General features: G+C 38.4%; 1 long non-coding RNA gene across 2 annotated transcripts in view; it reads right to left on the reverse strand.

Moving 5' to 3' along the window:
* Positions 1-1,389: 1,389 nt before the first annotated feature.
* The window catches only part of LOC118084659 (uncharacterized), a 61,493-nt gene continuing 51,780 nt past the window's right edge, over positions 1,390-11,102 (reverse strand). For both annotated transcript variants that reach the window (XR_009557466.1, XR_009557467.1), the window contains one exon: positions 1,390-10,989. This is a non-coding gene — a long non-coding RNA (uncharacterized LOC118084659). The remainder of the gene's footprint in view (positions 10,990-11,102) is intronic.

Consider the following 11,102-nt stretch of genomic DNA (forward strand, 5'->3'; position numbering starts at 1 on the left):
TGAACAGGGTCAGGGACAAAACTTGTGATCCCACTTCCTTCCATGTATGTGAATGTATATCCTCAATTTGTTATCTGAAAAGGGCTAACTTGACCTGATTATTACAGCAACTTTTTACAACAACTGCATCCTGCACAACACCGGGTCTCTATCCATTTTGGCGATTGCTACCATGAAACTTTTAATGAATTCTCCAGAGATATAGTAAAGAAGTAGTGTACAGTAGCAAGGCAATATTAATGGCAAGCCCCCTAATTAGCAGCCACTAAGCAAAGCAAAGTCAAATGATAAAAAGTCATGCACATTTTGTATTTTATTGAAATATACAAAACACTCGCTGCCTATTGAACGTTTCCCTCTCAGGCAGATGGCAAAAAAGTTTAGACTTATTCTCATTAACTTCCCATTATTGGCTAGGAAGTTATTCATGAAAGGAAAAAATAATAATTCATGCAATTATATGGGGATGCAGAAATGGGAGAATAACATTTCCAATAGCCATTACAATCTGTATGCCTGCTCTCTATAGTCATAGGGGGGGAAAGGAGCTCAAGCCAATGAGGAATCCTGAAGACCGGAACAATGGAGGGCAGAAAGCTCAAACAGATTGACCACATAAGCAAAACACATGTTGGGGGGCACATGGAAAGCTGTAGAGATACTGACAGAGGCAGAATGTATCAAGGGATAAGTTCAATACGTAGGTTGAATTTAGAAGACAATGTTGAGGCTTTTGGCATGAGCAGTGAAATTTTCCTATTCCTAACACTGTTAAGAATAATTTCAAAGATGTTAGAAACAATATTTGCTGAAAGATGACCTGGTAGGTGTAAGAAAGTTCAGCAAGCCCACACAGTATGGGGATGGAGGAGGAAAGAAGATAGCTAGAGAAGCAGCATTGCAAGAACTGAAGAAACATTGATTAAAAGTGGTATGGAAAGTGGTCAGCTACAGAGAAATTACTGGGAAAATGGCATTTGAAGTGAATGAAGCAGAAGGAAGAAGACTACCCAAGAATAGGAATAATAAAAGGTAGGAGGAGATAAAGGGGGGAAGCAAAAACATTGAGTTGACAGTTGGCTGCAGCATCAAAGAGGCTTGAGAACATGAATTCATAGCCAATGGTGATGTCCCAATTTCAACCTTTCCTCAAGCCAAGCTCAGCAGCATAGCTGCAGTAATAAAGAGGTTAGAATCAATGTGTGGAATTAGTATTTTCCCGAGCTCTTCACTAACAAGCACAAGAGGAACACAAGAGCAGTTCACACTCTAATAGCAGCCTGCAAGAGAGAGGGCTATAGCAACCAGCATAGATTATATTGGAAATCAAAGCACTCTGGATTCTTCTTATGTAAAACTGCAGTAAAAGCTAAACATGCTTTTTCTAAAGGGATATTATATGTGTGATTAAAACTTTTCAAACTGGGCCTCCTTAAATTACTCTGCCTTCAAATCCACCAGCAGCCATCTTTTGGCAGGTGAGCACACAGATTAGTGTTAGGATATGGGACACCTCTCTAACCTTGGCATTAGAAGACAGCACTACATCTCAGCCTCCCTATAAAGATAGCTCACAAAAGGAAGAGACAAGGGAGAGAAGGAACTGCTGTGGTCAGAAGGACCCAAATGGCTTCTGCTTCTGCAATCTCCACAGTTAGTGTAAGAAGTTTTGGTAGCTGCAGCACAAAACTGTTTCTGCTCAGTGTAAAGTGGCTTTACCTGCTACAGGAACTTCTCTCTCTATGGAATCTGGTGGTTTTTGTTCAGGTGTCTTGTGCTCCCTTTTAAGGGAGACTACTTCACAGTATGCAGGAAATCTTCTCTTTCTCCTGTGCTGCAATTAAATGGGCTCTTTTGGAATGCTATGTACTACAACTAGCCCAGAAAAGGCAAATGAAAACTTGTTTTGAGGGATCAAGTTTTGGTCATTGTTGCTGGCACTTACATTTGAACAAGTTTTCTTCAATGAATGAGTGCAGAAGTTTCCACTGGTGGGTCTAAGCATTTACCAGGAAAGAACTTTGCCATCGTAAATACTTCTGCCATCTGCTTAGGAAGTTTTACTTCTAAGGGTCTAAGCATTTACCAGGAAAGAACTTTGCCATCGTAAATACTTCTGCCATCTGCTTAGGAAGTTTTACTTCTTCATGAGTAATGTACATCTGTTTACATTTTTATATGAATGTATTTGTACATTTGCTGTATGCTTTGACATCTAATTATTTGCTTTCACTTAGTACACAGACTCCTTTCCGGGAACTAGAAAAAAACTTCTTAGTTATGTGCAGGAAATGTACCTTCTGCAGTGTAAATACAATACAATCCCTACTGTGAAAGGGTCTTGGCTGGTGGTTGTGGTTTGGCAAGAATGGCATGGTGAGCCAAATGTGGAGGCCTGGCAGCCCTGATTAGGGGATTTGAACCCTTGTCTCCCTGCTCCTAGTCCAACATTCTAACCACTACACCACATTCACTCTTATCTTATTCTTATCTGTTTTTTGCCAACAACTTTGAAATGATTAGGACTGAGAAGCAACCTGTTTCATACTATGGAAGGCTTAGCCCAAAGCAAGACAGACTTGCAGTGCACCTTGTGATTGAGAAGGCATTCTAGAGTATACCAGTACCGTTGCAAAGTTCACTTTTCACAGTTGATGTTGGTTTCCTTTAAGATGCTTTGAAAGTGACTAGGCTGACCACATCCACATTCTGAAATACCATTTTTGAGAACTCCCAACGAAGCTCCAGCCAAAAGAACAGGAACTGACTCATTTTAAAATGCCTGTTCAACATGTAATCAGTTTAGAGATTTTTTGGCCAAAGTTACAGACAGGAATAGTGAGGAGTCAAAGTAGGAGACCCACTTACCACTTAAAACTGGCACACATACCACTGAAATTTAAGTGCAAGAAAGATGGCCGAAAGCGGTGCAAACCCAAACTGCACACAAGCAACCCCTGATTTATTATTACACAGTTAACTGCACGTGTACCTTCTAATACACAACACACAAACACCGATAAACCACTCCTGAATGCTACATCACCTAATGATAAATAAATAAAGAAACAGAAAAGGATGCAGAAGGAAAAACACATCACTATTTGAAGGCACAAGTAGTAGAAATTACAAGCAGATTGCAGAAAACAGGCATGTGGTGCAGTCCTCTTCAATGTGGTAGCTTTGCACACACAGACAGATCATCATGTGGGGATGCTTTCAAACTACCAATCCTCACATTCACCATGTTCAAAGGAAGTAGAGAGAGAGAAATGAGGAGAAAGACCACATCCTACATTCGGGGTAGAGCCTACATTACAGCCCATGTGAGAAAGAAGACAGAAGTCTGTTCCACTTTTCTATGGTAGAGACCACTGAGAACCTCCAGGCCAGCCGATCTGAGCATTCCAAAGAAAGAGAGAACAGCAAGTATATTCAGAACTAGAATCTGAAGAGTCAAAGGCTTCCTATCTCTTGTTCCTTAAGAAGGATGTCTTCACAGGAATGCCACACAGAAAGGGAATCTCAAAAGCAGAAAGTTAATTGCTTATGTACAAGTGGATGGGGAGACCTGAAAGGAAAATGGGAACAAATCTGAGGAAATGTTGATAGAATCATGATGGGGTTTGGGGGGATTCAGAAAATGAAAAAGCACTAAGCTGCTGGAGACACCTACACTGTAACCATTCCCAAGGTAAAGCATCTTGGATTCCAAATATAAGCAGCAATATTAGAAAGTAAGATGATAAATGTAGGACTATTAAAAATGAATTCATCCTTGATGCACCTCACACCTGCAATATCCTCCCAGAATACCCATGTTGTGCCATCTCTGTAAACCTTCCTTAAAAACTCATTTCTTATGTGAAGCCTTTGATTTTACCCCTAAGTCTTAATTGAGCATCAATTTACAACTGTTTTGTTTGGTATTAGCTATACTGAATAATTCCTCTGAAAAAATCACCACTATACAGCAAGTGTGCTGATTTTCAAGCCCATTGAACCCATGTCTAAACAATTATTTTTTCGTGTTCACAAGAACATAATGGGTTTTCTGCATCCTTAAGAATTAAATCTTTATTTGGATTTTCCAGGGAGTGCAAGAGCTTCTGAAAAACTCAGCAATAAGTGACAGTCAATGGTGACTGTCATAAAAAGCCAGAATACTATAATGTCTTTAAAACTCGAAGCAGTGTTCTAAAGTGGAGCTATAAACGCATCTATGCTAGAACTGAAATCCTGGCTGTGTTTGAAGCCAGTGGAAACACAGCTTTAAACTGCTTTTGTTTTAAAAACACAATGACAATCAATGCCCATTGAATGTTCTTTTCCCCATTCTTTAGTAGACATCTTCAAAGTATGATAGCCCCATATCAAAGAGCTACATATCCTGAGATGAATTTGTCCTTATTATAGTTCAGGAAAAATGACACGAAAACCAGAGGAAATTAAAAGCAACACAAATTGCTTGTCAAACTTAATATGTGACTAGCACTTGCCTGGGGCTACTGAGACTGGCATTAGGAATACAGAATAATTGTCACTGTACAAAATGTAATCTGGCAATAAAAGATCCCGGGAACACACTGAATTTCCCACTGTGTGTTTCCCACTGGAGAAAAGATTATAAAATATACAGTACAGCAAATAACTGGCATTTCAAAAGGATCATCAGCATGGATTCCATTTCACTGGCAGTGAATACTAGTAATAGAGTTATTTTAGCATCCCAATGGAAGGTGTGCTTACTCAAAAGTAATTCTCACTAAGGCCAGTGGGTATTAATTCTTAATAAACATCTTTAGGATTGAATCCTATGGGCTATTAGAGTAACTTTCTCATATATAATACATCTCTAATCAAAACAACACAAACTACACCTGGGCTAGGGAAGGTCTAGCTCAGGTAAGTTTTGATAAATTATATTTACTGGATAGTTTATTTGTTTAGTCAGTTATTCCAAATATTTTTAATAGAATTGCTACTTAATACCTTTGTACCTAAAATTAAGGGGCACACACTACACACACTACACTTTTTGCAGATACTTGTTAGAGATGCATCATTAATTCTTTAAAGAGAGATGGATATTATGCAAAAGGTTATTGCAGACAACTTTTACTGGACATAAAAAGAGAGAAACATACCAATGTAAGTAAAACGATTTTTCCGTGCTGCCATACATCTTACTCCTGCTAGCATACCTAACAGCGAAATCTGCCACCACAGAACCAGAGCTTCTCTATTCCGAGCTGGGATAAAATAAGGTGCTATGATCTGCATTTCCTGCAAGAGCTATAAATGAATTATTCGAGCCACAGCAGCATTACTGCTACACAACCCTGTGATTCCTAGAATCCACACATAACTGATATTTGCTGGGTCTACAAGTGTACCAGCACAGAAACATCTTGTGCAGCACAACAAAGCTATGAATCAGGACCTAAATACGTAACATGTGAACCCATCCTAAGTAAGATATAGGGTACTTCTCTACATGCAAGCCCAGTAAAATCAATGAGCTTGGGCACTCCTAACTTCAACAGAAAACACATAGGTAGTCCCTGGTGTGTTTCCACCCACCCACAGAAAGCACCAATGCCTCTGTCAAAATTCCTCTCCTTTTAATGTGGAACTTTGGCATTATCACTTCTGTCATGCCAGGTCACTAACCTAACTTTGGAAAGGCCAAGGGCATGAAGGCCAAGGGAAGCGGATCTTGTGGTCGTCAAAATGTTTGGGGGGCAGTTCCCACCATCCATTACAGTTGCCCATGCTGGCTCTTTGGAGTCAAAGTTCAACCCTGCACTACAGCTTCCTTCAACACCATATTTTCATTGGTATTCTAACTGGAACATGGAAGCTGTTCCCTACTTCCTCTCCTCTTCAGGGCAATTGCTGTGGCTCCTCAGATCTTCTGCACTCGTTAAGAGTAGCAGGGAGGAATTTCTTGCACTTTTTGGTCCTGAAGGATGCATTTCCTCACATCACTTAGCCTCTGTCCTCTGTCTTTAAACTTAAAGTAAAAGGCAAGATAATGCATATGGTGTTCCATTCATTGTAGGCAAATGCAATGCCATAATGGAAAGTGGTTAAGTATTTCAGATTATAAGGAAAAATTTTGGGGGGGGATCACTATGAGATGCTTCACAGGAAGTGATTCATAAATGAAATAATTTTAAGAAGCAAATAGGAACATTAATCTAGTTGATGTACAGTAACTTGATTAAATTGGAACACAAGATATTTAGCCTTGCACATGTTGTTGTTGGGTCTAAATCTTAGTGAATGCTTTTGAGAGAGAAAGGAAAAAGTTAGTGCAGAAAGTGCTTAAGGGAATGTTATTTTGCCTGCTGACTTCTAAAAACTGCAAGTGGACACAATGGTTCCTGCAGCTGTGCCAGGACTGTACATCTGAGGGTCTTGCCATATGGAAAACTCCACCTTAACATATTTGAGGATTATCTGAATTACTTGGAAAATTGTAACATTAAGCCTTAAAATCCCTGTGCTTTTAAACCAAAACAGAATAAGAGAATTCTGATAGAACTTACAGCGATGGATGTTTACGACAGTAATATTAGGCTTGGATTTACTCAGAAGTAAGGCCCATTCTGTATAAGGCATAATTTACATAAGTGTAAATAGGACTGTAGCCTAGTTTATAGCTGATGGCATCTATTTTTATATTAGTTCAATCAACAGGATGAAAGTGAACTATCTTGGACTTGAGAATACTACTAATTCTTTAAAAAGGAACAACCAGACCATATTAGAAATGCTTAACTACTGTGAAGTCTTTACCCATTAGAATTTAATCAGGAAGGACTATTGCTGAACTACTACAACCACAAAAATTATATATTTATCACTTTTCAAAGAATTCTCCCAGAAAGCTTAAGGAAGATGGATACTATTTGCTCAGGTAGTTAAGAAGATAAATGTGTGATTAATGTGTGACTTGTTTCAAAATTTGCAAATGTCACACAACTCAGAAGAGCAAAACCATTAGCCATTTTCCCCTACTGCAATATGCATTCTATAATACTTTGTTTCAAAAAATTTATACACCACTAGGTTGTATAAAAATAAAATCTTTAAGGCGGTTTACAGAAAATGAAAAATATATTGCTAAACCAGCAACTTTACACCTTTAGGATTACAGTGGTACCTGTACTTACGAATAACTCTACTTACGAATGTTTCTACTTACGAATGGAGCTCTGTCCGCCATCTTGGATGCGGTTTAGATAGGATTTTTTCTACTTACGAATTTTTAGATAGGGTTGCTTCAACTTACGAATTTTTTCTCCCAATGCATTCCTATGGGATTCGACTTACAATTTTTTTCGACTTACAAATGTGCGTTCGGAACGCATTAAATTCGTAAGTAGAGGTACCACTGTACATGACTTGCTTACAGAATCAGCAAGTCTGTAGCCACTTCTAACAGCTTGCTCCACCTGCTTTGTATGCTACTGTCATACCATGTTAGTTGAATGCATTCCCAGAGGTGCTTGGTGCTCCATTAATTTTGTACATCATAGTGAAAAGGTGAGGTCTACATTAAATAGGGTCTACCTTTCTCCAGCAGTAAGAAGAAATGGAAACTTGCTCATATCGTACTAGTCATGGCCACAGGGCAGTCTCAAGCAGGTCAGGTGCCCTGGCGCCCGACGGGCGGAGATCACTCCGGCGCCCCCGCCCTAGTGGGTGGGCGCCGCGCACAGCGCCCCGCCTGCCAGCCCTGCGCCCTGCGCCACCAGGACTACCCCTAGAGCTGGGACTGCATGGCAAACAGTTGATAGATATGGTATATTAGTTGGAATGGCACATGGAATTATGGAAGATGACAGCCAGAAAAAATTAATTAATTTTTTTCATTGCGTACATAATTGCCCATTAAGGAATGGGTGAAAAGTAGGGACATTGCTGCTAGACTTCTGAGCTCTATATCTATTTATTGATTGTTATAAGACAGGTTTTGCCTATTGATAAGACAACCATCGCCTATCCTAGAACAGCTAAGGCCATGACTCACTTTGGCCTACCCTATTGATTTATTGACACTAAATTGGTTCTTATGATCCTTTGGTGATTACAAATGAGCCACCAACTTTGTCTTTTAAACACCCAAAGTCCCACACAGCATAGTGTATTTTGTGTGTTGTAAAACAGATATAAAAATGATGCGATATTTTAAAGTGATATTCTAAAACCCTGATCCAAATATTACGAAAAATGGTTATGCTATTTCATTCATATAGGTGTAAATGCAGATCAGGTGGCACCAAAATCCACATGAAGGTACTCATGATAAGGACATTGGTAGAAGATGAGCACCATACACCAACTCTATTCATTTTCTAAAGAGATCATTTCAAGTTACAGTGGTGCCTCGCTTAACGAATGCCCTGCTTAACGAAATTTCCTCTTAACGAAAGGATTTTTCGAGCGGAGGTTGCCTCACTAGACGAATTCGTTTTATGAAAAATTCGTCTAGCAAATCGTGGTTTCCCATAGGAATGCATTGAAATTCAATTAATGCGTTCCTATGGGCAAAAAAAAATTCAAAAAAAAATCAGTGCATTCCTATGGGATTCGCTAGATGAATTTTTTGTTATAAGAAAAGACCCGTGGAACGAATTAAATTTGTCTAGCGAGGCACCACTGTATATTGCAGTGGTTTCCCCAGCAATGAAAAGATGCAAGAGAAGAATCTATATTGCTTGAACCATTCATATTATTATTAGGTAGAGAGGGGCGAGTTAATTGCTCTTGTGAATGAGGACAGGTTCAAACAACATTTGAGTTCAGAACTTCCACAGAGGTACTCAAATAATGTTATCTGACTTTGTTCACATAATAAATACTGTGTGTTACCAGAACACACATATGTGGGTCAAATAAACTGGACAATCTATTTATGACTACAATTGCTGTAATTCTAGCGGCACTTTTTCTAGCAACCACCAACCAGTCAATGTTTAAAAGAATGGCTCTTTTATAAGTTCTTTTTCACTCATTCTCTCCAGCATCCAGATTTTCAGAGGATCTTCCTGGCAAGCGGAATATGAAAGCACTGCTGTTCATTAATTAAAATCACATTTCAAGTCTTCCTCATTGTCAACTACATCAGAGGTCAAAGTGGGATTTGAAATTCACCACAGAAATACAATGCTTCAAAGAAAAATTAGGGATCAGAGAAGGCCACTTTTGGAGTGCATTTAACTCTGTTTTCACTTTAATACTTCAAAACAGGTACATCATATGAAGAGACTTTTCGAAGTGCAGTGATCAAACAAGGTAAGATAATTTTGAGTGGCAATATGTCTTGCTTCCTTTAAGTGCAAGAATGTGGAAGGAGCATGGATAAAATTACCTGTTTCTTAGATTGCTAACATAGGAAGTTTTCACTTATAATGCTATCTTTTATGAGTGGCAAATACATTGTAAAGCCTTTCAAACAGTTTGCTTAAGACCAGCAAGCAGCCTTTTCCAGGTGTTCATTGGCCACACCTTAACTAGAACAGGAATGAGTGCCAAGGTGGGGTTCTCATTCTTCCTGATTTACTAGGGAACAAGGCAGTTAAAATGCATGCTTATCTGAAAGTCCTTTTATTTATTTATTGCTCCTCTTATTAAGAATTTCCTGCTTAGTTTTTTACCTTTTAGACAGCAATCTATATTTTTACTGAAAGGACTCCTTATCTGGAAAAAAGAAGGAACTACAGTATTCTGAAAAGTGTTAGAAAAATATAGAACAAAAGCAGATCCTTTCTACCTTTTGCCATGTGTCTCAAACAATGGAGTTCTGAAAACATCACTAAAACAATTAACCCTGGCTATACAAACAGGGGGGAGGGGAGAGAAAAGAACTGATTAAGACTAGAGACAGAACATCTTACACAGTCTTTACCTAGACCAGCCTCAATTAAGTCATTTTCTTCAAAAGTATAATTAAAATAAACTGAAAAATAAAGGTGAGACATTACTACACAGAAGTCTACTGGATTCTCCCACCCCGCAATTTAAGTAAACTTAACGTTATTGACTAAAAGGTAATTGTTCCCTCTATTTGTTTCAACACAACATGTTCTAATAAAAATCTGAAAATGAGCTAATTGAAGGAAGTATGACTAACAGAGAAAAATATTTTTCTGTTAGCTCATGACATTTTTATTATACTGAAAACTGCATTCAACTTCATTATGAACACTCTTTCTGGTTTTTTATGCCCTGTACTGTGTACTTGTTTTTCTCTGCAGCATTAGTGTCAACATATTCAACAAGCTCCACTTTATAAAAAATAAAAGAATTGTTATTGAAATGGGGTGGCAATTTGTGCTAACTTTTTGTATTAGAACATGACAGACTGATATTTCAGGATGTCTTCCTGTCAGAAAGTATGTTGCAAGTAGTCAGTGGAAAGAAAAACTAGCAGTTTAACTAGAGTCTCTTTCATTTCTAAAGATGGCTTATTATGCATTTAGCCAGACAGTACAAAAAAGTTCTGCATTGGAGGAAGAACATACTATTCAATTTCCAATTAACAATTTCCCGCATCCCCACAAAAAATCCTGAAAACATTTACCTTTTCAATCAGTTGCATGCCTCTTCCCTAAAATATCACCACAGAAACATCTCAACGTTGTTTTTTTTAAAACGTGCTACACCAAAACAGATTGAACAAATCATTTCTATTCTCCATTTCAATTCAGTTATTAATTAGAAACCTGAAAATCTGGACATAATTTTAAACACAAAATAACAGACTATTTGTTGCAGTACGTAGCACCACTTCTCACTTACCCATTCCGAGCAAATAATACTTCCTGGTGAAAAGATTTTACAGCTTCCGTTAACTAAAAAGCGTTCAGCACTACAGCTAGACAAGACAGATTACAAAATGCTTTTGTCAGAAGGCAGCATGAAAGTTTCTCCCCCTACAGTTATGTTCCAGAGTAAAGAATCACCAGCACTCCATTCCTGTGATAAAAACAAGGTAACGACAAAAGGAAAAGAGGCTCAGACAAGTTCCTGTCAAAGATTCTTAACTGCAGTCTTCTGAAAATAGTAAGCAATCTTAAAGTGACAGTTAC

The sequence above is a fragment of the Zootoca vivipara genome, chromosome 4 (genome assembly GCF_963506605.1).
Source record: "Zootoca vivipara chromosome 4, rZooViv1.1, whole genome shotgun sequence".
Lineage (NCBI taxonomy): Eukaryota > Metazoa > Chordata > Lepidosauria > Squamata > Lacertidae > Zootoca > Zootoca vivipara.